Here is a 26,452-nt window from a genome sequence, read left to right on the forward strand (position 1 = left end):
GTCCCTGTCTTTTGCGCTAGCTGAGTGATGTTTGATATGAGTGGACATAGTAAAGTTTCTGCTTATTATTACTGTAGTCCTGCTTCACGGAAGAAACATCACTCCACATCTTTGCTGTATTAAGACTAAATCATTTTCTGCTGATTTTTGTGTCAACAGAGATGCTTCCTCATAATTAGGAATGGCATGTCAGTCAGTTCATAGACAGAATACTCCCAGTTATCCGAATAGCATGGGGGATATGGATTTTATACCGGTTATCAGGAGTTTGAGCATCAAGAGGGCAGAAGCAGCAACACAGGGAGCCTCTGCAGCTCCACTGTCACGTGTCCCTCCCCCCTCCTCCTATGACAACAGGGCTGCAGCTACCTGAGCTGCTGCAGAAGCATTCAGCAGCAGTGCGGCTGCCCCTGCAACCAAGGATCTCTACTCTGGTATCCAAACCTCTGTATTACCCAAATCCCTTCATGTTCAGGTAATAGGGTGTCGGATAATCAGGAGTATACCATAGTAGGTCACTTTGTCTTTGTGTAGGCTCTTTGGCTGAAGTAAATAAGCAGTCAGTAGAATTAAACTGGATTTGTTTATTCAAGCAAATTAAAGCAAAACAACCACCACCCTACCCAACAGGTTTTTCTCTCTACTGACCAGCCTCTTGTCCAGTCATTTATTTCAGCACACAGTGAGTGTAAAATGCCACCATTCTCATTTACCAACCTTTTACACTCAGCTAGCACTGGGAAATTGAGCCCTATGGTTCCCACCATCTTAGATAACATTTACAATATGCATGCATTTAAACAAACACTGTCCCAGATCTAAAATGTACAAGCACATGGTGTTTCTATCCTGAGACAATGCCACATAAGCATTCTTAGCTATGAGTCGCTTTGAAGCAGATGTAATTGACCTATTTTTACTATGATACATTGCCACCTAGAGCTAGCCAGGGGTAGCTTAATGGAATCCACACCCTCCTTTTGTTTATCCACAGGAGGCCCCTGAGGAAATAAGCAAAACAGGAGTCCCCACGCCAGCTTGCTTGTGGCTGAATGAGTCATCAGGGTGGGGAGACATGTTCTACAGCCTTCAGTGGCTGCTGTTTGCATGTCGAGGTCTGAATGGAGCCAGGTCTGGGTTCTTGACATACTGTCAAGGAAAATTTAATGTGAGAATTTGAAGATGGAGGGAATGAATCTCTCGCTCAGGCAGCATTCTAAGGGGAGGAATCCATTAGTGAGCACAATAACAATTCAGTGTAAAATTAATGAGGGAAGAGTCACGTTAGACTCTCATTTTCAACCAACCTCCAAATAACACGAATACTCAGGTTGTTGCACAACATTAGGCATTGTGTGAGTGCACGTCCCTCTAATGGGCTTAGAAAAAGTCAAGTCTTCGTTATTAACGAAAAAATCTAAGGGCCTCATTCCAAACCCCACATTAACTCGTTTGATTAATTCTCTGATCGGTGATAGGAAAATGCTTCAGCTTAGGTAGAGAAAGACCCAGGGTGCATAAATCTCATTACCTCTGACAGCAGTGGCAGATGCAGGAATATCTGTCTCTGTTTGGCTTTGATCATTGTAAAATTCATGCTTTAGTCATGCGATTTTGGCAATTGTTTTGTAAGCCTCTGAAGGTAAAACAACAATTGGTCACCCTTAAGAGGGAACCTTCTGTATTAAGATGCTACCAAGGGACAAGCATAACTCTGCTTTGTCTTTATTAGAAGACTTTTTTCATAAGCAATCACCTTTTGTTGATCCCTTGAAGTAGACCCACCTGAACCAAAAATTAGCACAGGAGGGGCTAGCCTGGTGGCCTGATGAAAGAGCAATGTTTTTGCAAAGGACATCCAAATGTCGATCTCACATGCAGTCCCTTGCTCCCATGTCAATAGGTGGGAGTACTGCAGAGATTACATGCTCAGCTCCAGAAGGCAGAGGGATTGGCCCAATCACTAGCAAGCTACCATCCCAGCCTATCCGCAAGTACGGTTGATGGCTTCAGGGAGAAGCTTTGTTCCAACTGTCTCAGCTGGTATGACAGGTTGCTCCTGTGTTTGGTCCTTAAAGGAGAAGGAAATAAAGGACAAAGATGTGGAGTCCCAAAGGAGGAAGAGAGGCTCAGAGCTATCCAGGCAAACACACCCAAGAAATAAACACAGCAAGGAGTGGTTTGTTCTGAAACTATGTGAAGCACACAAACAACTGCACAACTGGGAGTGATGAACTTGCAGCATTTCCTTCATGTCCGTGCAGATTCCTTCGAGACAGAAAGAAAAGAAAACAAGCATTCATTCAATTTTCAATGAACACGGAAACAACATGCAGCATACATCTCTATATAGCAAGCTAAGTTACACAACACCTAACTGAGCCTGTTACACTACATCCCTAGCACATGATTTATGAGAGGAGGCTGAGGGAACTGGGCTTATTTAGTCTGCAGAAGAGAAGAGTGAGGGGGGATTTGATAGCAGCCTTCAACTACCTGAAGGGGGGTGGAGCTAGGCTATTCTCAGTGGTGGCAGATGACAGAACAAGAAACAATGGTCTCAAGTTGCAGTGGGGGAGGTTTAGGTTGGATATTAGGAAAAACTTTGTCACTAGGAGAGTGGTGAACCACTGGAATGGGTTACCTAGGGAGCTGGTGGAATCTCCATCCTTAGAGGTTTTTAAGATCAGGCTTGATGAAGCCCTGGCTGGGATGATTTAGTTGGGAATTGGTCCTGCTTTGAGCAGAGGGTTGGACTAGATGACCTCCCGAAGTCCCTTCCAACTCTGATATTCTATGATTCTATGATCTCCGCTGCAGTGCAGCCAGTGAAGGCTACCATTTTTTTTTCCAGTCTATAGCAATATCTGTGTGATAAGTGAATAATAAAGCGATTAACTGATTGTGTGTTATTCAGAATGGATGAGCAGGTGGTAATAGTGAAACCTAAGGGTTGGTCTTACACAGAAAAAAAACACATAGCCGCTTATTTTATAGCCACAGATTCTGTTTAGAACACGAGTTGGTTTTGTAGCATAGATGGGCCCCTAGCCAGGGCCATATCTGGAAAGTAAACCTTTCTGTGTATATGGTGGGTGAACGCAATTATTGGTTCACACAGGATTCACATGCTTTGTGTCTGAAAATTGAGCCTACAAAGTCCAAGGGAGCTTCTGTCACTGTAGAACACGCTGTTGGAGTTGTGGAGAAGGGTGACTGAAAAAGGCATGTCCACTGAGGATTTTTTTTTTTTACAAGTGACAGCTCCAGCTCCACCAACTCCCAAGAGAGATGTCAGTTTCTAACATGTTATCCCATAATACTTGCCTGGTCTTTTCTTAGAGCTGTGCAAAAAGAGAACCGGAAGGAGGATAAGTTCCACGTCAATCTCTGCTAGGTGTGTTTTGTGTAACCCTGGTTTCTGTTTCTCTTCTAACAATAAGCTGCAGCTGCTGCTTCAGGGAACCAACCAGGCAGTATTTTATGTTATATCCATTTAGAAATGACACACTTTCCATTCTGGGCCTTTCATGTAGTAATCCACCCACACATAGACTGTATGCACAAATACATACATTACCCAGAGGCTAAGACTTGCTGCAGAAATTGATAGTAAGCTGTTGTTTTAAATATGTGCTGGCTTCTTTAATTAAAACTATGCCACAGGTCATTTACTGTAGTACAAAGTCCATGGACATCAAGCCGGGCTGTGTTCTGGAATTGCAAAGTTCTCATTAGCATAGTATTGGCTGCAAGTGAAGTGTACTCATCTGAAATTCTTTACAAAGGAATGTAAATTAGCATCAGTGGCCTCAGTGTATTATTGACACAGTGAATTATTTTGCTGATTAGAGATGAAAATGGGCAAGGTAAGATGGAATTCATACTTGCAGCTCGGTAGACTACAGTAACTGTTCACTGTAGGGATTTGTATGGGTCTGTCCATAGACAGAGAACTCCCAAATTATCTTCATCATTATATTATCAGTTTGGGACATTGCAATGCCTTGTTGCCAGGGCAAAGCCAGGGAATTTGTGTACATTGAAGTAATGACGGAGTATAAAAATGCTTTATGATGCCTTATTAATTTGGTTTCTTTTTATAGCACAAAAACTCATACTAGGAATAGACCTAGGAGAATTGGTCTTGAACCTTATTCTAACAAAAGGATTTTATACAGACATATTGCCTCCCCGGTCAAATCATGTGAGAACCCAATTTGGCTACAGCCTGCTATAAACTGGACTTGAGAATGGTTTTTAACTTTGGCTATTACATGAGTACAGAAGGGCCTCGAGACCAGATAAGCCAATTAGTTGATGCTGAAATGGAGGCAATCCTTCCGGCATGGAAGATTCAGCATCAAAACTAGCAAGACACTGCCTGATGGATAAGAAGTGGGACCACTAGCTGAATACCCACAGACAGGCAATTGCCAGAGGATGTTATGAAGTCCAAGACTATAACAGAGTTCAGAAAAGAACTAGATAAGTTCATGGAGGATAGGTCCATCAATGGCTATTAGACATGATGAGGAGGGATGGTGTCCCTAGCCTCTGTTTGCCAGAAGCTGGGAATGGGCGACAGGGGATGGATCACTTGATGATTGCCTGTTCTGTTCATTCCCTCTAGGGCACCTAGCATTGGTCACTGTCAGAAGACCAAATACTAAGCTAGATGGACCTTTGGTCTGATCCAGTATGGCCATTCTTATGCTCCATGCTCAAAGAGAACAACAAGAGGAAGACGCAACCACAACATTTCTAGTTTGCCTACAAGATCTACAAAATATTTTCCTTGTCATTCTCATGTTATCCCTTCCATAGCCACCAGGAGAGTAAAATGTCTCCTTCACATTTTTCAATGCTTTACACTTTTGTGAGCCTTCCTGAAAAGATTACAAAGCACTTTGCAAACAATTAGTGAAACAAAAACAGGTTAGTGGTATCCCCATTGCAGAGATGGAGAAATCAAGATGCAAACAGGCAAAAAATCTGACCGAGTCACACAGGAAGTCCTTGACACAGCCAGGAATAGAAACCAGGAGTTCTGACCCTCAGTCTCTTGTTCTGACTCTCAGATCACACTGGTTCTGTATTTAATGACTATGGCAATGTCAAATTTGGGGGACTATACTGTCATCAATTAATTTCTTACAGGAGACTGTTGGTTTAGATCAGAGGTCGGCAACCTTTTAGAAGTGGTGTGCAGAGTCTTCAATTATTCACTCTAATTTAAGGTTTCGTGCGCCAGTAATACATTTTAACATTTTTAGAAGGTCTCTTTCTATAAGTCTATAATATATAACTAAACTATTGTTGTATGTAAAGTAAATAAGGTTTTTAAAATGTTTAAGAAGCTTCATTTAAAATTAAATTAAAATTCAGAGCCCAGATGTTGGCCAGGACCTGAGCAGTGTGAGTGCCACTGAAAATCAGCTTGTGTTCCGCCTTTGGCTCACGTGCCATAGGTTGCCTACCCGTGGTTTAGATGGTAGATCCCATCTCTTCCTGGATAATTATTTCACTAGGATACCCCCCTTCTGATCAAAAGCCAAACCCCTGGCCTGGGGAGTTGCACTACCGCTGCCGTATGGGAAACTCATTTTCAAATTAAGGATTTAGATTCCTGATGGTAGATGGGAATACTGCACAACCAGGACTTCAATCTCATAAGGAAAATTGCTATAGTATTCCACCATCCTGGGCCAAAATGCTACTTTTACAGAAGTGATAGGGCAGTAGTAGTTTATAAGGGTGAGGAAGGGGGGCAGTGAGTGACAGGGCAAGTCCTGTTTTACTCCAGGAGTTAAACTGGCTTGTTCTAAAGGGTGACCTTGCTAGCATTCTTAACTGGAGAAAGAATAGCAACCTGCAGCTGTCCCTAGCAAAGAGAACACATTAAAATGTGTGAAAATGGCCAGGGATCCTCAGGCCCACAGGAATTTTTACCCAAATCTAGATGTGTAAGGTACTTATATTTCTCCCATTACTGTGGTATTTGAGTGCCTCACAACACCCGTGTGACATAGGGCAGCGCTATTATTCCCATTTTAGAGATAGAAACTGAGGTACAGGGAGACTAAAAGACTTATACAGGAAGTCTATGGCAAAGTAGGGAATTAAATCCAGGTCTCCCAAGTTCCAGGTTAGTACACTAAGCACTGGGCCATCCTTCCTCTCATGGAAGTGAGGAATAACTATAGCCAAAATGCTAAATCCCCACATGCTGCCAAATCCCATTTGAATAGTTTACAGAGAGCATTTTTTTTAATTAAAGTGTTCAACCACCTTCTGGGAAGTAAAAATGTTTTGGTTTTTTTTGAACTTCTGATGGGATATCACATGTGTGTTTTCTGACAGCTCCCATAAAATTAGCTTTCCCAGGCACAGCTCTACTTTCAACCTCCATTTGCTCCCAGTCCCCAGTTATTATTACTTTGATGATTCAACAGTGACATCTTGGGATCAACAATCATTTGATCTTCAGGTTTAGAATACAAAGAAGGTACATGCTGGGAAACATCTCCAAGGAACATCTGAGCAGCATGATAGGAGACCATGAGCTCAGAAAGACCCCTGTTGCTCTTCCAGGATTTGAATATATTTTGCATTCTGTGGTTTCACAGCATGTATCCTGTTTTTACTGCAAACAAATATTTACACTAGTTAGAATGAAAGTGAGGGAGGGTTATGCAGAATATATACAGGAGAATGTTCCTCATATGCACTCACCAGTCCTTACACTTAAAACTCCATGCTAAAAAACTAACCCTCAAGAATTGAGAATTGCCTCTCTTCTTGTAGGTTCCAAGACCAGCTGCTCCAAAAGCAGTCATTTAAAGTGTCAAGAAACTTTATCTCAGCATCCCTTCCTGAGGTGATATGTACCCAGTCAATATGGGGATAGTTGAAACCACCCATTATTATTATTACTGAGTTTTTTATTTTAATAGCTTCTCTAATCTCCTTGAGCATGTCACAGTCACTAACACTATCCTGGTCAGGTGGTCTATAATATAGCCCGACTGCTATATCAGGGGTCAGCAACCTCTGGCACGTGGCTCACCAGAGTAAGCACCCTGGCGGCCAGGCCAGTTTGTTTACTTGCTGGGTCGGCAGGTTCTGCCATTTGTGGCTCCCACTCGACGCGGTTTGCCGCTCCAGGCCAATGGGGCTGCAGAAAGTGGCACAGGCCGAGGGATGTGAAGGCTGCAGCTTCCTGCCATCCCTGTTGGCCTGGAGTGGCAAACCACGGCCAGTGGGAGCCGCGATAGGCCAAACCTGTGAACATGGCAGGTAAACAAACTGGCCCAGCCCGCCAGGGTGCTGGCCCAGCCCGCCAGGGTGCTGGCCCAGCCCGCCAGGGTGCTGGCCCAGCCCGCCAGGGTGCTGGCCCAGCCCGCCAGGGTGCTGGCCCAGCCCGCCAGGGTGCTGGCCCAGCCAAGCCGCATGCCAGAGGTTGCAGACCCCTGTGCTATATTCTTATTTTTCAAGCATGGAATTACTATCCATAGAGATTGTGTAGTACAATTTAAAAGCAGCAAAGAATCCTGTGGCACCTTATAGACTAACTGACGTAGGATTCTTTGCTGCTTTTACAGATCCAGACTAACACGGCTACCCTCTGATACTAGTACAATTTAGTTCATTTAAGATTTGTACTTCATTTGATTCTACGCTCTCTTTCACATATAGTGCCACTCCCCCACCAGCATGACCTGTTCTGTCCTTCTGATATATTTTTTACCCTGGTATTACTGTGTCCCATTGATTATCCTCACTCCACCAGGTTTCTGTGATGCCTATTATATCAATATCCTCATTTAATACAAGGCACTCTAGTTCACCCATCTTATTATTTAGCCTTCTAGCATTGGTATATAAGCATTTTAAAAACTTGTAATTTTTTGGCTGCCCCCTATTGCATATCGTAATTGAATGTGACTTCTTTTTTCATTTTCTCATCAGATTCTCCCTGTATTTTATCATTTTCCATCCTCTCCTCCTTATTAGGAAATAGGGAATCTCCATTTATAGATCCTCCCATAAGGGATGTCTGAACCACATGCTCTTCCACATTACACTAATAAAATAATACCAACAGGATCTTATAAGAGGGACAAGACAAAATGCCACATTTATTGCAAATACAACAAAATAGTTTTGACAGCTGTTATAATCACTTACTCACACACATACTCACACAGGTTCTGCAAAGAATTTATAGTTACCAGCCTAAGCGTTGCTTATGCCAAGTCACTGGCCAGGTGGCCTGGACACAAGAGTGGAGCCAAGTCGTGTTAGACGCGCATCCGATGCTCCTGGAGGGTGGTCACAGAACCAGACTCAAAGAACAGTCCAACATGCACCTATTGGTTTCCCCCCAGCCCTTAGTTTAAAAACCCTCTCAGCAAAATAATTCATAGATTTCAATGTGTTTTGCATTAGGCCCATAATGAGTTGTCCATCACTCTGCCTTTGCTATTTTTACAAAATACAGACTATTTAGGGCTTGATTCTTCTACCCTCATTCACAATCATGGACTTATTCATGGACCTACTTCCGTGAGTAAGTGCTACTAAATGTGCATAAGGCCTTTTCTAGTACACTGTGAAACATCATAAGTAATTAAAGGCAAATGATCATTTTCAAAGTATATGAACAAAATGTGTTTGGTCATGATTTATTCTTGCTTTTATATAATATTTAATTGCTTAAACACTAATTTGCAATCTTAATTTGCAATGGGTCCTCCACAATATTAGTTTAAATTAATGAGGTTTTCATTTGCTTTGGTCTATTGTTCGTAGATTTCAGGGGCCAAGGGCCACTTGATCATCTCATTTGACCTATGTAACACAGCCCTCAGAATTTCACCCATTGACTCCTATAGTGAGCCTAACAACTTGTGTTTGAACACAGCAGATCTTTTAGGAACCCAGTCCTGGTATGAAGACTTCAAGAGATGAATAATCCACCACCTCCCTTGTTAGTTTGTTCCCATGCTTAATCACCCTCACTGTTAAAAATCTGTGTCTCATCCTTCTTCGAAGAGCACCTCTGTCATGAGTCCTATAAGAAATAAGCCAGTTAAGGATGGCTAGAATGAGTGTAAATTGGAGGTAGATAAATCAAGAGTCAGTTATTTACAATAACCCTCTGCCAAAAAGCATATTAAAATTCTTGGTGTTGACTCTTGCCCTCTGTGCTCATCCATCTATTTGTGTCTTGTCTATTTTAGTTTGTCAGCTCCTTGGGGAGGGATTGTCTTATGCTCTGGGTAGTGCCTAGTGCAGTGGGGACATGATCTGCTTGGGCCGTCTCGGCATTACAACAACATAAATGCGAAATAACGAAAACATGGACAAAGTGCTCCTGCGCTCAGAGGCACATTTTCAGGAGCAGGGAGGGAGACAGGACATTTCCCACCACAATTTTCAGTTGGGGAAAAGCCATTGGTATGGGAGGAACATAATGGGAACCTGAAACAGATGCCTTGGGATAGGCTGGAGTGGAGATTACAAAGAGCACCTGGTATGAGAGATGCCGGGGTGGCTGATACAAAACCCTCAATGTGGAGCAGTGAATGGCTGAAGGGACAATACAGGGTTCCTGATATTGTGGAATCGGGGGAGGCAGAGGGGTGCATCCAGCTCTTTGCCCCCCCACAAAAAAAACTGTTGTTCTGCCTTTTCACTTATGAATCAATGACTTATAGCCAAAGAGATTTCATCCTATCAATATGAAATCTACCCAGATCGAGCAGTCTTTGTTCAGTTCACTGCAATGAATGAGCATTTCCAGAGTAAAGAAGGGCACATGATTTCACCTGTGGTGTCCCCCCCGCCTAAGAACAGTGCCACCAGTAATTATTTTGTTCTGATTTGCAGAGGTAGAAAGGAGAAAGCAGGCCATGCCCACTTTGCTCTCAAAGAACATAGGGCATGGAGAACCAGCCTACCTTGTTTTTGAATGAAGGCACAGCATCATGCTCCTTAGAGGCATTGCACCTGCCTAAGACTCAGGCCACGTCCAGACTAGGGCATTAAAATCGATTTTAGATACGCAACTTCAGCTACGTGAATAACGTAGCTGAAGTCGAATTTCTAAAATTGAGGTACTCACCCATCCAGACGGCGCAGCATCGATGTCCGCGGCTCTCCGTGTCGATTCCGGAACTCCGTTCGGGTTGATGGAGTTCCGGAATCGACGTAAGTGCGCTCGGGGATCGATACATCGCGTCCAGACTAGACGCGATATATCAATCCCCAAGCAATCGATTTTAACCCGCCGATGCCGCGGGTTAGTCTGAACGTGCGCTCAGTGTCTCCCAGAGCACACATTGTGGCACTGCACCTCTGCTTCACAGCCAACGTGAGGCTGTGACTTAAATCACCATCAATCACAATCACGCCATTAATTGCTTAACTAGGGTCACACATCAAATCAGCTGGTGGGGAAGGAATCCATTTCCTGAGGCTCCTACTAAATGTATGAAAAGATAAAAAAAAGTTTCACACAAGGAATTGACAAAAACCTCTTGTTTTACATACGTTTTGTTTAAAACTGTAATGTCAATGTTTTTTGCAGCAAAAAAAAGTTTAGTCACCTCTTGACTGACTTCTCCAAAATATCCATTTGGCACACAAGAAAATTAGCAAAGCTGTTCAAATATAAATAGTAATATCTAATGCATTACCAAGGAGACCATTTGGACTAGAACTGGCCAAAAAATATCAGAACATGAATTTAAAAAAATTGGCATTTTCACAGGGTTGAAATTTCCCATTTTTCATAATATAAATTTTAGTAAAATATATACAAAAATCGTTTTCAAAAAAATTGTTGTTTTTCCAAACACCTTCTCAGTTAAAGAAACCCACAACGTTTTCAGTAAATGGCCATTTAAATAATGATTTAGAAATTGATTTTGATTTAAAAAAGTCACTGAAAAATATTGTGGAAAATTTTGTGAAAAAGAATATTTTAATAATGTTGATAAATTTCATGAAAAGTTTTATTTTTGGAAAAAAGAGGTCATTTTTATGCAGGAAAAAGAGTGGGGGAAATTTCAACCAGCTCTGATTCTGAGCATTATGGAAGATGGAGTCACGACGGTCACATTTTAAAATCAGTCCAACACTTTGGCTCAGATCCTCAAATATTGTAAAATCTGACCGTATATACTGGTATATTGTAAGTTACACCCCGAATCTTCTAGGCTTATAGTGGTATTCTTTCTCTGTCTAAAGACTCACCAGCACTGTATGAGAAGCTTTGAGTGGAAACAGCCTAAGATACTGTAATGCTCTTATAATGTTTCTCTAAGGTAAAGCATAATAAAAAATACCAGGAGAGGAATTAATGCATTCTGAAATACCGTCAGAGTGCAGGTGAAGCGCCTGTGATGTCACAGAATATTTTTCAGTATCTGTTAAGCATTCCTGGACAGACAGCGCCACTCAGTGGACCACGCTAGTCATTGCAAGATCTTCTATGTAAATACCATTGCCAGCGTCCGCTGCTAAAAACGGAAGGACCAATGCAATGCTGTAACGTGAAATGATCATGTCTCAGCATTTTGATCCTAGTGCATATACAGTCAAGTCTTGTGTTTGGGCCTGATCATGCCAGGTACTAAGCTCCACCAGGACTGGAGAGAACCGAGCACTTTGCAGGAGGGGCCCAGTCCCTCGCAGGATTGGGCCTTGTTGCTGGACAAGACAACTATCCTGGGGCACTAAAGAGGACTGGCTGGATTTTTTCCAATTGGCTGCTGCACCAATCAAAGGGTGCTTCAAGCTCTGTCCCGCTTTCAGAAATGAAAGTGGGGCAATGACTCTGGGGTTCACATTCTGCTTGATGCCCACATGGACAGTAATGCATAGTAATGCTAATGGGCCCCCTCCTGAGAGGTGCCCGATGCCTCCTGAAAGTTAACAGGAGGTGAGAGCAGTGAGACTCTCAGATCCTATTTGTGGATTGCCTTCCATTGAAAACTGAATTTTATACACTCATAAAATACATAATGAAGAGGTCAAATAGCTCCAGTGTTTTGGCCCACACAGAGTGTAGGCTCAGAACCTGTGAGGTCTGAGCCAGTAGAAAGCTGTTTCCTTTGCCAGCTGACCATGGCAATGAATAGATGGAAATGGATTGTGCCTGTTTAGGTGTGGATGGGATGCCTCAGGACACTTTTTAGGCTGCGTCATTATTTTGGTCCTGGACATACTTGTTTTCCTTAGAAGACCGAAAGAAATGTAGTGAGATTATTCCCTTCTTACCGATAAGGGGATATGATAAGACCTTTGGATTCTGCTGTTTGTAGGAACCTCTTTTTCATAAATTGGGGGCAAGCAGGCACGGTGTTATACCAAGACTGACACAAATAGGCAGGCTGAGGAGGCAGTGAGGTCCTAGTGGCCAGCTGTGTTACTGACCTGGGGGACCCTGAGTAAGTCACTTCCTTGTGCCTTGGTTTCCTCCACCATTTTCTCTCTTGTCTATATATGGGTTAGCTCTTCAGGGCAGGGGCTGTCTCTGGCTATGTGTTTGTACAGCACCTAGCACAGAGGTCGGCAACCTTTGGCATGCGGCTCGCCAGGGTAGGCACCCTAGCAGGCTGGGCCAGTTTTTTTACCTGCCACCTCTGCAGGTTCAGCTGATCGCAGCTCCCACTGGCTGCAGTTTGCCGCTCCAGGCCAATAGGCACAGCAGGAAGCCGTGGCCAGCACATCCCTCGCCCGCGCCGCTTCCCGCAGCCCCCATTAGCCTGGGACAGTGAACCGTCGCCAGTGGGAGCCACGATCAGCTGAACCTGCGGATGCAGCAGGTAAATAAACTGGCCTGGCCTGCAAGGGTGCTTACCCTGGCGAACCGCGTGCCAGAGGTTGCCAACCCCTGACCTAGCACAATGCAGCACCAGGCTTGGTTGGGATTTCTAGGTGCTACCATAATACAAATTATAGTAACAGACAGTACATATAACATGAAAAAGCTACAACAAATGCAGGGTGGGGGGATAAACATTCGCCAATATCACAGTGGCAAAGGGAATGAAACAAGAAGCTTTCCTCCACTCCAGCAAAGAGAAGGTCTCCAGGGAGAGCCCAGAGAGGAGGATTCTCAGGCTACCCGAGGTATCAGAGAACACCATCCATTCAGACATTCCGGAATAAGCAGCATGCATTTTTCTACAGTCAACCCTTGAATCTACAAATGAATACTGTGTGATCATTGTATCAGCTGCTCCAATGCCCACCTGCCCCTCCCTCTCCTTTAAAAGTGACTGAAGTGATGCCCAGAGGCATTTAATTGGAACTTAGATGTGCACTCTGTGGAGAGTGGATCTACTGTCACAATACAATGCAGATTCCACACATGCTACCCATTCTTCAGAGGTCTCGTCATCACAGAAAATGAAACTCATGAGTATGGGGCTCAGTGGAATTTCACCAGCCACTCTTCTGGTATTCACTTAGGTTTTAACTTCTCTCTTAGCTGGTTGTGTCCATTTTAGAGAACTAAAAATTATCCTGCAGCCTCTTGAAATATCCTGCAAGAAGATCCAGAAAACTGGAAGTAATAATTCGAGAGAGCAGGCCTGATTCTGCTGTCATGTACAACAATGTAAATCAGGAGTAAGCCCGCTGACCTAGATAGAATTATACCAGTGCAACTGAGACCACCAATATTTTGGACCATTCTCGTGTAAGGTCCCAATTCTGCAAACACTCACTACCAAGGCATACCGATTACCACCATAAGTAGTCCCATATAATTCAATGGGACTCTTCCTGGTATGCCCAGTAGCTTTTGCATTATCTAGTTCTAACACTGTTGTGCTTTTAACCTGGGTAACATCCCCCACTTTTTCTGAGGAACTCAACAGATTTCCTCTCCCTCTTCTACCAGCCATAGGCACCATCTTTCTTTCCAGGTGCAGATCTCAGCCTGGCTTCTGCAGGAGTGGAACAGTCAGGGCCTTTCCTGGCCTCCATGATTTATTTCTTCTGCAAGAGCAGCATAGCCCGACTGCTGAGGTCCCTCCTGAATCTAGGGTCTGTGCAGGAACAGTGCAGCAGAGATATGGCAGGTGGCATGTCTCTTTTATACCTGTCATGCTATTTCAGCACAGATTCTGGAAATAAATTCATCCCACTCTCTTGGCTGCTGTGCTGTGAAAGATCACTGGCGAACAAAGACTGCAGTGAACATATACATCAATGCAATCATCATATCAATCAGAGGAAATAAAAAGGGGATACTTATCCCTGCTCTGATTTCCTCACCAAAACACACAGACATACCTGAAAATGTTCACAAAAAGGAAGCATTATCTGCACCAGAAACCTGATTCTAAAACTTATTCCCATGCCATCATGCTGGTTGTTGGCACCCTTTTTACATGCCGTGGGGAGAATTCCGTTTCCCCTGCAACACCTACATTACTGTCTCATGCAAAGAGCTTTGATTGAAGATTTGCAAGGGGATCAAAATTTCACCCAAGCCTTTTTCCTGTTTCCCTGATGCAGTTTGCAATAACTGATTTAAAAAGCAGGAGGGCTTTTGGGACACAGTCCCAGTGAAGTTCTCTGTTTTTTTCTGTTATATCAGTTAACAAAAAGACACAGTGTTCTCTGTCCCCAACTGACTCTTCTTAACTGAAGTCCCCTTCCCTGCAGTTGTCTCTAGCTATTAGATCACGCATGCCTGGGTTTACATAACAGAGCAGAGCTGGCTGTGAGTCAGAGCCACCCGCACAAAGCATGAGAACTGTCCGCAGTGGAGATGTTAATATATGAAAATCAGGCTACCTACAGTATGTATGTTTATCCAACTACATACACACACAGAGACCTGGCTAGACAAACACAGATCCTGTAGATGTAGCTCTCTCTCCAGTGCACTCTCATACATAGGTATGTATGCACAAACAGTACATCATTTTTCTTGATATATAGTGTATCTTTTGCACAGACACAGAGGAGAGGAAAACAGTCAAAAAAGCACTATATGACTGCAAAACCATGCAAATTCATAGGCAGGTCTAGAACGAGAGGCTACCTTTAAATCATTTTTTCAAATTGACTAGTTTTCAATGTAACAGTATCCTCCCCAACTCCCCCCTCCCCCTTTATTTTTTCCTGGCAAAGTCTCCTCTATTTTCTAAACCTTGGAACAAATTCTATCTTATTTACACTCACACAACTTAATTTTCTATGACAGCTGCACAAGTACAAGGCCATATTCTAATTTCATTACACCATTGACTCAGTGGATTGCATTTGAGGGCTGAATTTGGCATTCATGATACAAATAACAACGTTGTATCACACACATGCCCATGTTAGAGCACCTGCTTTAGGAGCTACATGGGAAGCATACATGTGTGAGTTCAATTAACTCTACCCCAGTGGATGCTGCCTAGAGTGACCAGATATCAAGTGTGAAAAATCAGGGTGGGGATTGGGGGTAATAGGATCCCATATTAAAAAAAGTCTCAAATATCTGGACTGTCCTTACAAAATTGGGACATCTGGTCACTCTAATGCTGCATGGTGTGTCTTTCTAACTGGCCAGCAATTAACCCTCTGGCCAAGGCCTCTTGGATGTTTCATCTCCTCTTGGGGGGGTCTCAAGTGAAACAACAAAAAAACCCACAAACAGCAAATGAGGTTAAACAAAAGAAAAGAAAGCAGAAACCTGTAAGCAGCTCCCTCCAGGGTAGGGGCCTCTACTGTCCACTTCATAGTTCACTGGGCTGCAGTGCAAATCTCAGCCATGTCCCACAAGGGTAGGGGCTCTGCAGGCTGTCAGCCCTTTCTTAGGGACTGGAGAAGTTCAACAGCCTGCTCCCTTCCCAGGGTTGCCCCAGCTGAGCAGATTTTCCTCATTTTAATTCTTCCTCCAGTCCTGGCATGATCCACAGGTGTGGAGGGGCAGGTCCACTCCAGTCCAAAGCAGTACCTTAATCCCTTTCATGCCAATGCATGGTTTATCTACGCCATCAAATTCTGCCATCTGCCGTACATTTTAAAGTAGTTTATGTTCTCTAACAGAGGATAGCTCACTGTGCTTTGAGAAACAAACAAATACATAACTAGGCACATATGTGAGGTCTGATTTTCAGCGAGGTCTCAGCCCAGCTTCCAGCAGTGCATACACAACTTTGCACATGCATATCTGCATACACATTTAGTTTCTCTTCAAAGGCCTTATCACCTTGGGTGCTCCTTTAGCATCTTGATCGTCCAGTGGCCCCACTGGTTCTTTAGCAGGCTACCTGCTTCTGATGAAGTTTTTCTGTTGCAAAATTGCCACCTTTAAGCCTGTTACTGAGTGACCAGAGAGGTTGAAGTGTTTTCAAAAACCAGTAGGAGAATACTTCAACCTCTCTGGTCACTCAGTAACAGGCTTAAAGGTGGCAATTTTGCAGCAGAAAAGCTTCAAAAACAGATTCCAACGAGAAACTGCTGAACTTAAATTAACATGCAAACTAGATACCATTAACTTAGGCTTGAATTGAGACTGGGAATGGCTGAGTCATTACACAGATTGACTCTAGTTCCCCATCTTAAGTATCCTCACACCTCTTGTCAGCTGTCTGAAATGGGCCATCTTGATTATCACTACAGAAGTTTTTTTTCTCCTACTGATAATAGCTCATCTTAATTAATTAGCCTTCCAGAGTTGATATGACTACTTCCACCTTTTCATGTTCTGTATGTATATATATCTCCTTACTACATGTTCCATGCTATGCATCTGAAGAACTAAATTATATTATAGTCACTATTACCAAGTGGTCCAGCTATATTCACCTCTTGGACCAGATCCTGTGCTCCACTTAGGACTAAATCAAGAATTACCTCTCCTCTTGTGGGTTCCAGGACTAGTTGCTCCAAGAAGAAGTCATTTAAGGTGTCAAGAAACTTTATCTTTGTGTCCCATCCCGAGGTGATATGTACCTAGTCCATATGTGGATAGTTGAAATCCCCCATTATTACTGAGTTTTTTATTTTAATAGCCTTTCTAATTTCCCTGAGCATTTCACAGTGACTATCACCATCCTGCTCAGGTGGTTGGTAATATATCCCTACTGCAATATTCTTGTTGTTAGAGCATGGAATTACTATCCATAGAGATTCTATGGTACGGTTTGGTTCATTTAAGATTTTTACTTCATTTGATTCTAAGCTTTCTTTCACATATAATGCCGCTCCCCCCACCAGCACGACCTGTTCTGCCCTTCCAATATATTTGGTACCCGGATATTACTGTGTCCCACTGATTATCCTCATTCCACGAAGTTTCTGTGATGCCTATTATATCAATATTCTCATTTAATATGAGGCACACTAGTTCACTTTTCTTATTATTTAGACTTCTAGCATTGGTATATAAGCACTTTAAAAACTTGTCACTTTTTAGCTGTCTGCCATTACATGATGTAATTGAATCAGAATCTTTTTCATTTGACTGTTTCTGATCATATCCTACCAATATCTTATCATTTCCATCCTTTCCTCCTTTCTAGAACATAGAGAATCTCCTTTAATAGATTGTCCCCTCAGGGATGTCTCTGTCCGAACCATGTGCTCTTCTGCACCTGTTAGCTTTCCCCCAGCCCTTAGTTTAGCAGTTCGGCAGTGGGTCTCGGGGCAGAAGGAGCCCCCGCCGCGGGTCTTTGGGGCACTTCGGTAGCGGGTCCCAGAGCAGAAGGGCCCCCCGCTGCTGAATTGCTGCCAAAGACCAGAAGCAGAAGAAGCTCCGGGGCCCTGGGCCCCATGAGAGTTTTCTGGGGCCCCCGGAGCTGGTGAAGGACCCCACTACAGGGGCCCTGAAAAACTCTTGTGGGGTCCCCTGCAGGGCCCGGGGCCTGGTGCAAATTGTCCCACTTGCCCCCAACCCCTCAGGCAGTCCTGACATATTCAGGATGTAATGATAGATAAAGATATTTGTGCAATACTATTCTTTGCACAATATTGAAAATATAGTTATCTCATGGATTCCTTGCCACGCTCAAAATGAAGCTGCACTGAAAGTCTTTCTAACTTTCCTGTTTATCTTTTTCTAGGGCCTGGTGGCAATGTTAATAATTTTTGTGATTTTTCATCTCTCTATTGGATCAAAACAACAGCCTCAGGAACCTGTTTTTCAACCTTCTGTCCCCATTGTTTTCAGGTGGGAGGAGATCACGCTTAATCAGCTTAATCCTTCCCGTCTACTCAAAGTACAATCTATACAGGACTAGGTCACATGCAGAACATCTTAAGTAATCTTTTTGAAACAAGCATCTGATTTATCTCAACCCTGTATAGGCCCTGAAGCAGTAGAGTACTGGAGTGGGCCTACTCCCATGCTCAAAGATAAGCACATAGGTATGTAAGTGCTCTGCTGAATCAGGTCTGTAGTGTGTACTAGTATCTGTGACAAAACCCTTGAACTCTATCAGGTATGAAAAATTCTCAACAATTGATGAACGTAAGAGCCAGTCTGGAGGTGCAGATGGGTAGTGATGGCATAGCATAACACTAGTTAGGGAATAGAGTTCAAGGTACACAATCAGCTGTGGAGACCACAAAGTCTCCACTTATGCTCAGTAGGTAGGATGGGCTTTGTGTCCCTCCATGATGAGGATGCTGTTAACCCAGCAACAGTTTTGAAGGGCTCTATACTCCAGAGAGCCCCTTTTTACTAAAATTTAAATAGTAAGTTCTTTGGGGGAAGGGACTGCCATCTACTATGTTTGTATGATCCCTAACACAATGGGACCCTGATGTTGTTGAGGCCCCTAGGCACTACCACAATAACAATGATAAATAATAATCACAGTAACTAAAGTTTATACAGTAAAGACTGAAAGCCTTTGAGAGTGGGGTTAAAACATAAGGCGGCTCTTTAAGTTACCTCCATGAGAAGTGTAGAGTCAATGTCAATGTACTTAGGTCAACTCAGTGTCAGTGTAGACACTGCATTGCTTACACCACCTGTTGCTGTCTTTCAGAAGTCGTCCCACAATACCCCACACTGATAGTTCAATAGGTGCAAGGGCTCCTGATGAAGATGTGCACCACCAGCACAAGAAGCAAAGTATAGATACGCAAAAGTGATGTAATTACTGCGGCAGCTGTATGCCAATGTAGGTTAGGTTGACTTAATTTTGTAGTGTAGACACAGCCAGAGTGTCACAGTTAAATCCAAGGTGAAACAGATTGTTTAGAGTACATAAGTAGTTATTGCATATTTCAAGGGATCATTCAAGGTGAAGTGGCCCATTAAAACCCTTCCAGTCATAAGGTTTTTCATAGATTCATAGATTCTAGGACTGGAAGGGACCTCGAGAGGTCATCGAGTCCAGTCCCCTGCCCTCATGGCAGGACCAAATACTGTCTAGACCATCCCTGATAGACATTTATCTAAACCTACTCTTAAATATCTCCAGAGATGGAGATTCCACAACCTCCCTAGGCAATTTATTCCAGTGTTTAACCACCCTGACAGTTAGGAATTTTTTCCTAATGTCCAACCTAAACCTCCCTTGCTGCAGTTTAAGCCCATTGCTTCTTATTCTATCCTTAGAGGCTAAAGTGAACAAGTTTTCTCCCTCCTCCTGATGACACCCTTTTAGATACCTGAAAGCTGCTACCATTTTCCTTCTCAGTCTTCTCCTTTCCAAACTAAACAAACCCAATTCTTTCAGCCTTCCTTCATAGATCATATTCTCAAGACCTTTAATCATTCTTGTTGCACTTCTCTGGACCCTCTCCAGTTTCTCCACATCTTTCTTGAAATGTGGTGCCCAGAACTAGACACAATACTCCAGTTGAGGCCTAACCAGCGCAGAGTAGAGCGAAAGAATGATTCTTCTTCGAGTGATTGCTCACATCCATTCCAGTTAGGTGTGCGCGCCGCGCGTGCACGTTCGTCGGAAACTTTTTTACCCTAGCAACTCCAGTGGGCCGGCAGGTCGCCCCCTGGAGTGGCGCCGCCATGGCGCCCAATATATATCCCTGCCGGCCCGCCCGCTCCTCAGTTCCTTCTTACCTCCGTGTCGGTCGTTGGAACTGTGGAGCGCGGCATAGCTGTCCTCCACGTCCCTAGCTCTCCTAGTTCTCTATCGTTTATCTATCGTTCATCTCTAGTCCATTATAGTTGTTAATTAGTTGGTTAAGTAGATAGTTAAGTTAAATAGTTGTTAAGTAGTTCTTCGCCGGGGGCTTAGCCCTTCCCGGCACCCGGCACCAGGCTCATGCCTGTTTCGCCGGGCTTCAAGCAGTGTGCGGCCTACAAGAAGCCCATGCCTACCAGCGATCCCCACGAAGCGTGCCTGAAGTGCCTCGGGGAATCGCACAGATCCGACAAGTGCCGCATCTGTAAGGCCTTTAAGCCGAGGACAAAGAAGGAGAGGGATCAAAGGCTCCGAACTCTCCTAATGGAGGCGGCACTTGACCCGACGGCTTCGCAGGCCGGGGTATCGGCACCGGCACCGGATCGCTCCGGCACCGAGAAGACTCCTCGGCACCGACCCTCTCCGGCACTGGAGTCAGAGCCAAGGCCGTCGAAGTCTGATACTCCGGCCAGGAAGACCCGGCTAGAGCGCCCGGCCTCGACATCGGCCGTGGCGCCGCCGGCACCGTCAGCACCGTTGACTCCGGGCCCGGCGGGTCCGTTGAGTCCGGTACCGCCGAGCTCCCCCATGAGATCTGGGGTTGAGATAGTGGTCCCGTCCACACCGGAGACCTTCGCCTCGGCTCGGGACCTTATTGCCCTGACTGAGCCCACTCGGCTGCCACCCCCGGTACCTCCGGTGCGGGTCGTGTCCAGAGGCAAGCCCATGATATCGGCACCGCCCAGAGACAGTCGTTCACGATCCAGGTCCCGATGTCTTGGGCGCTCCAGATCCCGACGCCGCTCGCAGTCCCGGCACCACTCCCCTCAGCGGTACCGGTCGCACTCGCAGCACCGGTCGGCATCGAGACGGTCGCGGTCAGGCTCCAGTCGTCCACACCGGCACCGCGATTCCAGGAGCGGGTCCCGACGCTACTCGCCGCACCGGTCGACCTCCCGGCACCGAGCTGGTGGCAGGTCCCGGTCTCGGTCGACCTCCCGGCACCGAGCTGGTGGCAGGTCCCGGTCGACCTCCCGGCACCGAGCTGGTGGCAGGTCCCGGCACTGAAGCGGCGCCCGGTACCGATCAGGATCCCGGCACCGTGACAGATCCTGGTCCCGATCCCGATCCCGGCACCGATATGACTCCCGGCACCGGTCCCCGGCACCGAGACGATCCTCCGTGCCGGCCCGCGCAGACCCTTACCATCCAGGGTCGGCCCCACCATGGCCCTCGAGACAGCCGTCCGTATCTTCCCAGACGGACAGCGGGTATGCGCTGGGCACCGACAGGCAGGCGGCGCTGTTCGGTGATCCGCCGCTGCAGGACCAAGGCCCACAACAGTGGGGATTCTGGACACCCTGGGCATACCATCAGGCCCAGGGCCCCCAGCAGCTCCCTGCTAGACCGGCGACTGCGGAGCGTAGGGCCCCTGAAGCCTCATTGTCTCGCCCCCCTCCCTCCCCGGAAGGGGAGGAAGGGTCCAAGCAGCAGGACTCCGCTGCGGCTCCGGAGGCAGAGGCGAGGGCTGAGGAAGACCCTCAGTTAGACACTCTCGTGCCTGGGGTCTCATCTTCCTCCTCCCCGGATGAGGCGGTGGCGGGTACCTCCTCCAACAGTCCCCCCCCGCTGGATCTCAGGGCGCACCAAGACCTCCTCAGGCGCTTGGCTCAAAATCTGAGTTTGCAGGCAGAGGAGGTCTCGGAGATAGAGGATCCAATTGTAACCATCCTCTCTTCTGATGCTCCCACCAGGGTCGCCCTGCCCTTCATACGGACCATCCAGGCCAACGCCAATACCATCTGGCAGTCCCCGGCCTCCATCCCTCCGACAGCGAAAGGAGTCGAGAGGAAGTACATGGCCCCTTCTAGGGGATACGAATATCTCCATGTACACCCGACTCCGGGTTCACTGGTGGTGCAATCAGTGAACGATAGGGAGCGTCACGGCCAGGAGGCTCCAGCCCCCAAATCCAGAGAAGCCAGGCGGATGGACCTCCTTGGCCGTAAGGTGTATTCGGCTGGGGCGCTGCAGCTCAGGGTCTCCAACCAGCAGGCCCTGCTGAGCAGATATGCCTTTAATTCCTGGGTGGCAGTGGACAAATTTAAGGAGCTGCTGCCACAGGATGCTCGCCAAGAGTTTACGGCCATCTTGGACGAAGGCAAGAAGGTCGCACGCACGGCCTTACAAGCCTCCTTGGACGCTGCGGACTCGGCTGCCCGTACCCTCGCGTCAGGAGTTACGATGCGTCGCATCTCCTGGCTGCAGGTTTCCGGACTTCCGCCGGAGCTCCAGCACACCATACAGGACCTTCCTTTCGAAGGCCAGGGCCTGTTTTCTGATAAGACAGACCCCAGACTCAAGAGTCTAAAAGACAACCGGGTTATTATGCGGTCCCTCGGGATGCACAACCCCGTGACGCAGCGTAGACCCTTTAGGTCGCAACAACAGCAGCAACGTAGGCCGTTTTCCCAGTTCCGCCAGCGGCAGGACCTTTAAGGCGCCGCGGCAGGAACGGAAGGCGCAGACAGTCGGGGAACCAAGGGGGGCAGAACCAAGGCTCCTCAAAACCCCCGCCTGGTCCTAAGCCTTCATTTTGAAGGTGCGCCCGAGGGCGCGGTAACAGTTTCCCCTATGGATCCTTCCCCCCCGTTTTCCAACCGCCTTTCGTTTTTCCTCCCGGCGTGGTCCCAAATAACATCGGACCGCTGGGTCTTGAGCATGGTGCAGACGGGATACCGCCTGCAGTTTGTTTCATTTCCTCCTTCCCGCCCTCCTTCCTCGTCCCTCTTCAGGGACCCCTCTCACGAGCAATTCCTTCGGCAGGAGGTGCAGACGCTCCTCAGCAAAGGAGCTATAGAGGCGGTTCCGGAAAACGAGAAAGGCAAGGGGTTTTATTCCCGCTACTTTCTGATCCCCAAGGCCAAGGGGGGCCTCAGGCCTATCCTCGACCTGCGAGAACTCAACAAATACCTCGTGAAGTTGAAGTTCCGCATGGTATCCCTGGGGACCATTATTCCATCCCTGGATCCGGGAGACTGGTACGCCCTCCCTCGACATGCAGGACGCGTATTTCCACATTGCCATTTGGCCACGCCACAGACGCTTTCTCCACTTCGTTGTGGGGGCTCTTCATTATCAGTTTGCAGTCCTCCCATTCGGCCTGTCCACGGCCCCGAGGGTGTTTACAAAATGCATGGCAGTTGTCGTGGCGCATCTTCGGCGCAACCGTGTCCACGTGTTCCCTTATCTGGACGACTGGTTGATTCGGGGCATGTCGGAACAGCAAGTCAACAGCCATGTCCGCGTGATCACCGGCATGTTTGCAAGTCTGGGCCTCTTGATAAACACAGACAAGTCCACCCTGAGGCCCACGCAGAAGGTGGAATTTATCGGGGCCGTCCTGGACGCCACTGTGGGCAGGGCCTCCCTGCCTCTGCAATGGTTTCAGACCATGGCGGCGATCGTTCAACGTTTGCGGTCAGCCCCATTGACGTCAGTGAGGACATGTCTAACCCTGTTAGGCCACATGGCGGCGTGCACCTTTGTGACCGACTACGCTCGGCTCCACATGAGGCCTCTCCAGCTGTGGCTTATCAGTCATTACAGGTCGGCAAGGCAACCGTTAGACATGTTAGTCACAATCCCCCAGAAGGTCTTAGATTCTCTCGGCTGGTGGCTAGACCAGTCCGTATTATGTGCGGGTCTTCCCTTCCACCCCTCTCAGCCCTCGGTATCCCTGACAACGGATGCCTCAGATCTAGGCTGGGGGGCCCACCTAGGGGCCCTGCGGACACAGGGCCTGTGGTCCCAGGAGGAGGTGGGGCTACACATCAACATGCGGGAGTTGAGAGCGGTCCGCCTTGCTTGTCAAGCGTTCTGTCATCAGCTTCAGGGTCGTTGTGTCGCCGTGTTCACGGACAACACGACGACCATGTACTATATCAACAAGCAGGGCGGCACCAGGTCCTCCTCCCTGTGCCACGAGGCGATACGACTCTGGGACTTTTGCGTAGCCCACTCCATTCACCTCAGGGCTTCCTTCCTCCCTGGAGTACGGAACACGCTGGCGGATCGATTGAGCAGATCCTTCCTGTCACACGAGTGGTCCCTTCGCCCGGACGTCGCTCTCTCCATTTTCCGGAGGTGGGGTTATCCCCGGGTGGACCTCTTCGCGTCCAAGGGGAACAGGAAGTGCCAAGCGTTCTGCTCCTTTCAGGGCAGGGAGCCGGGGTCGATAGCGGATGCCTTCCTCATCCAGTGGTCGACCCACCTGTACTATGCGTTTCCCCCGTTCCCTCTGGTCCACAAGGTCCTCCTGAAGGTGCGCAGAGACAGGGCTCTCGTGATCATGGTGGCCCCGGCATGGCCCAGGCAGCACTGGTACACCATGCTGCTGGACTTGGCCATAGCCGACCCAGTTCCCCTGCCCCTTCATCCGGACCTGATTACCCAGGACCACGGGACCCTCTGTCACCCAGACCTGCAGTCGCTGCACCTAGCGGCGTGGCTCCTGCGTGGCTGACTGGTTCCGAGCTGCGCTGCTCCACGCCTGTAAGAGAGGTGCTCTTGAGCAGCAGGAAACCGTCCACAAGAGCCACATATTCGGCGAAATGGAAGCGCTTCTCCTGTTGGTGCGTAGAGAGAAATCTCCGCCCTATGGAAGTTTCGATAACCGAAATCTTAGACTACGTTTGGTCCCTCAAAGGGCAAGGTCTGGCCTTATCGTCGTTGCGAGTCCACCTAGCAGCTATCTCCACCTTTCACCCGGGTGCGGACGGTCGCTCCGTTTTTTCTCACCCGACGGTGTCGAGATTCCTGAAAGGGCTGGAACGATTATTCCCTAACGTCCGTCCCCCTGCTCCAACCTGGGATCTTAACCTGGTGTTGTCCCGGCTCATGGGGCCCCCCTTTGAGCCGTTAGCTACTTGCTTCCTGCTCTACCTCTCTTGGAAAACTGCCTTTCTAGTGGCTATCACCTCAGCTAGACGGGTGTCGGAGCTCCGAGCTCTTGTGGTAGACCCCCCATATACGGTCTTCCACAAGGACAAGGTGCAGCTGAGACCACACCCTGCTTTTCTGCCCAAGGTGGTCTCAGCCTTCCACGTCAACCAAGAGATTTTCCTTCCGGTTTTTTTTCCCAAAACCTCACTCCTCAGGCAGGGAGCAGCAGCTCCACTCGCTGGATGTCCGTAGGGCTCTCGCGTTCTACATAGAGAGGACTAAGCCCTTCCGAAAATCCCCCCAGCTTTTCGTGGCGGTAGCAGAGCGTATGAAAGGGCTTCCTATCTCCTCCCAGAGGGTATCCTCTTGGGTTACGTCCTGTATCAGGACCTGTTATGACTTGGCCCATGTCCCTACGGGCCGTGTGACTGCGCATTCTACCAGGGCGCAGGCGTCGTCGCTGGCTTTCCTCGCCCGCGTGCCCATCCAGGAAATCTGTCGGGCAGCGACCTGGTCATCGGTCCACACCTTTGCTTCCCACTACGCCCTGGTCCAGCAGTCGAGGGAGGATGCAGCTTTCGGAACTGCAGTGCTCCATGCCGCGACTTCTCACTCCGACCCCACCGCCTAGGTATGGCTTGGGAGTCACCTAACTGGAATGGATGTGAGCAATCACTCGAAGAAGAAAAGACGGTTACTCACCTTTGTAACTGTTGTTCTTCGAGATGTGTTGCTCACATCCATTCCACACCCGCCCTCCTTCCCCACTGTCGGAGTAGCCGGCAAGAAGGAACTGAGGAGCGGGCGGGCCGGCAGGGATATATATTGGGCGCCATGGCGGCGCCACTCCAGGGGGCGACCTGCCGGCCCACTGGAGTTGCTAGGGTAAAAAAGTTTCCGACGAACGTGCACGCGCGGCGCGCACACCTAACTGGAATGGATGTGAGCAACACATCTCGAAGAACAACAGTTACAAAGGTGAGTAACCGTCTTTTTCTCGTGTCTTGTTCACAACACACCTGTTAATGCATCCCAGAATCACGTTTGCTTTTTTTGCAACAGCATCACACTGTTGACTCATATTTAGCTTGTGGTCCACTATAACCCCTAGATCCATTTCTGCTATACTCCTTCCTAGACAGTCTCTTCCCACTTTGTATATGTGAAACTGATTTTTCCTTCCTAAGTGGAGCACTTTGCATTTGTCTTTGTTAAACTTCATCCTGTTTACCTCAGACCATTTCTCCAATTTGTCCAGATCATTTTAAATTATGACCCTGTCCTCCAAAGCAGCTGCAATCCCTCCCAGTTTGGTATCATCTGCAAACTTAATAAGCGTACTTTCTATGCCAATATCTAAGTCATTGATGAAGATATTGAACGGAGCCAGT

The 26,452-nt window shown here is 47.1% G+C and overlaps 1 long non-coding RNA gene across 1 annotated transcript; it reads right to left on the reverse strand.

The window, feature by feature from the left end:
* Positions 1-6,798: 6,798 nt before the first annotated feature.
* LOC115645945 lies at positions 6,799-19,210 on the reverse strand. The gene is made up of 4 exons (XR_003998878.1): positions 19,199-19,210; positions 17,374-17,377; positions 10,361-10,365; positions 6,799-6,875 (listed from the first exon to the last, which is right to left on the reverse strand). It is a non-coding gene; the product is annotated as an uncharacterized LOC115645945 (long non-coding RNA).
* Between the last annotated feature and the right edge of the window lie 7,242 nt (positions 19,211-26,452).

This window comes from Gopherus evgoodei, chromosome 1 (genome assembly GCF_007399415.2).
Source record: "Gopherus evgoodei ecotype Sinaloan lineage chromosome 1, rGopEvg1_v1.p, whole genome shotgun sequence".
In the NCBI taxonomy this organism is placed as follows: domain Eukaryota; kingdom Metazoa; phylum Chordata; order Testudines; family Testudinidae; genus Gopherus; species Gopherus evgoodei.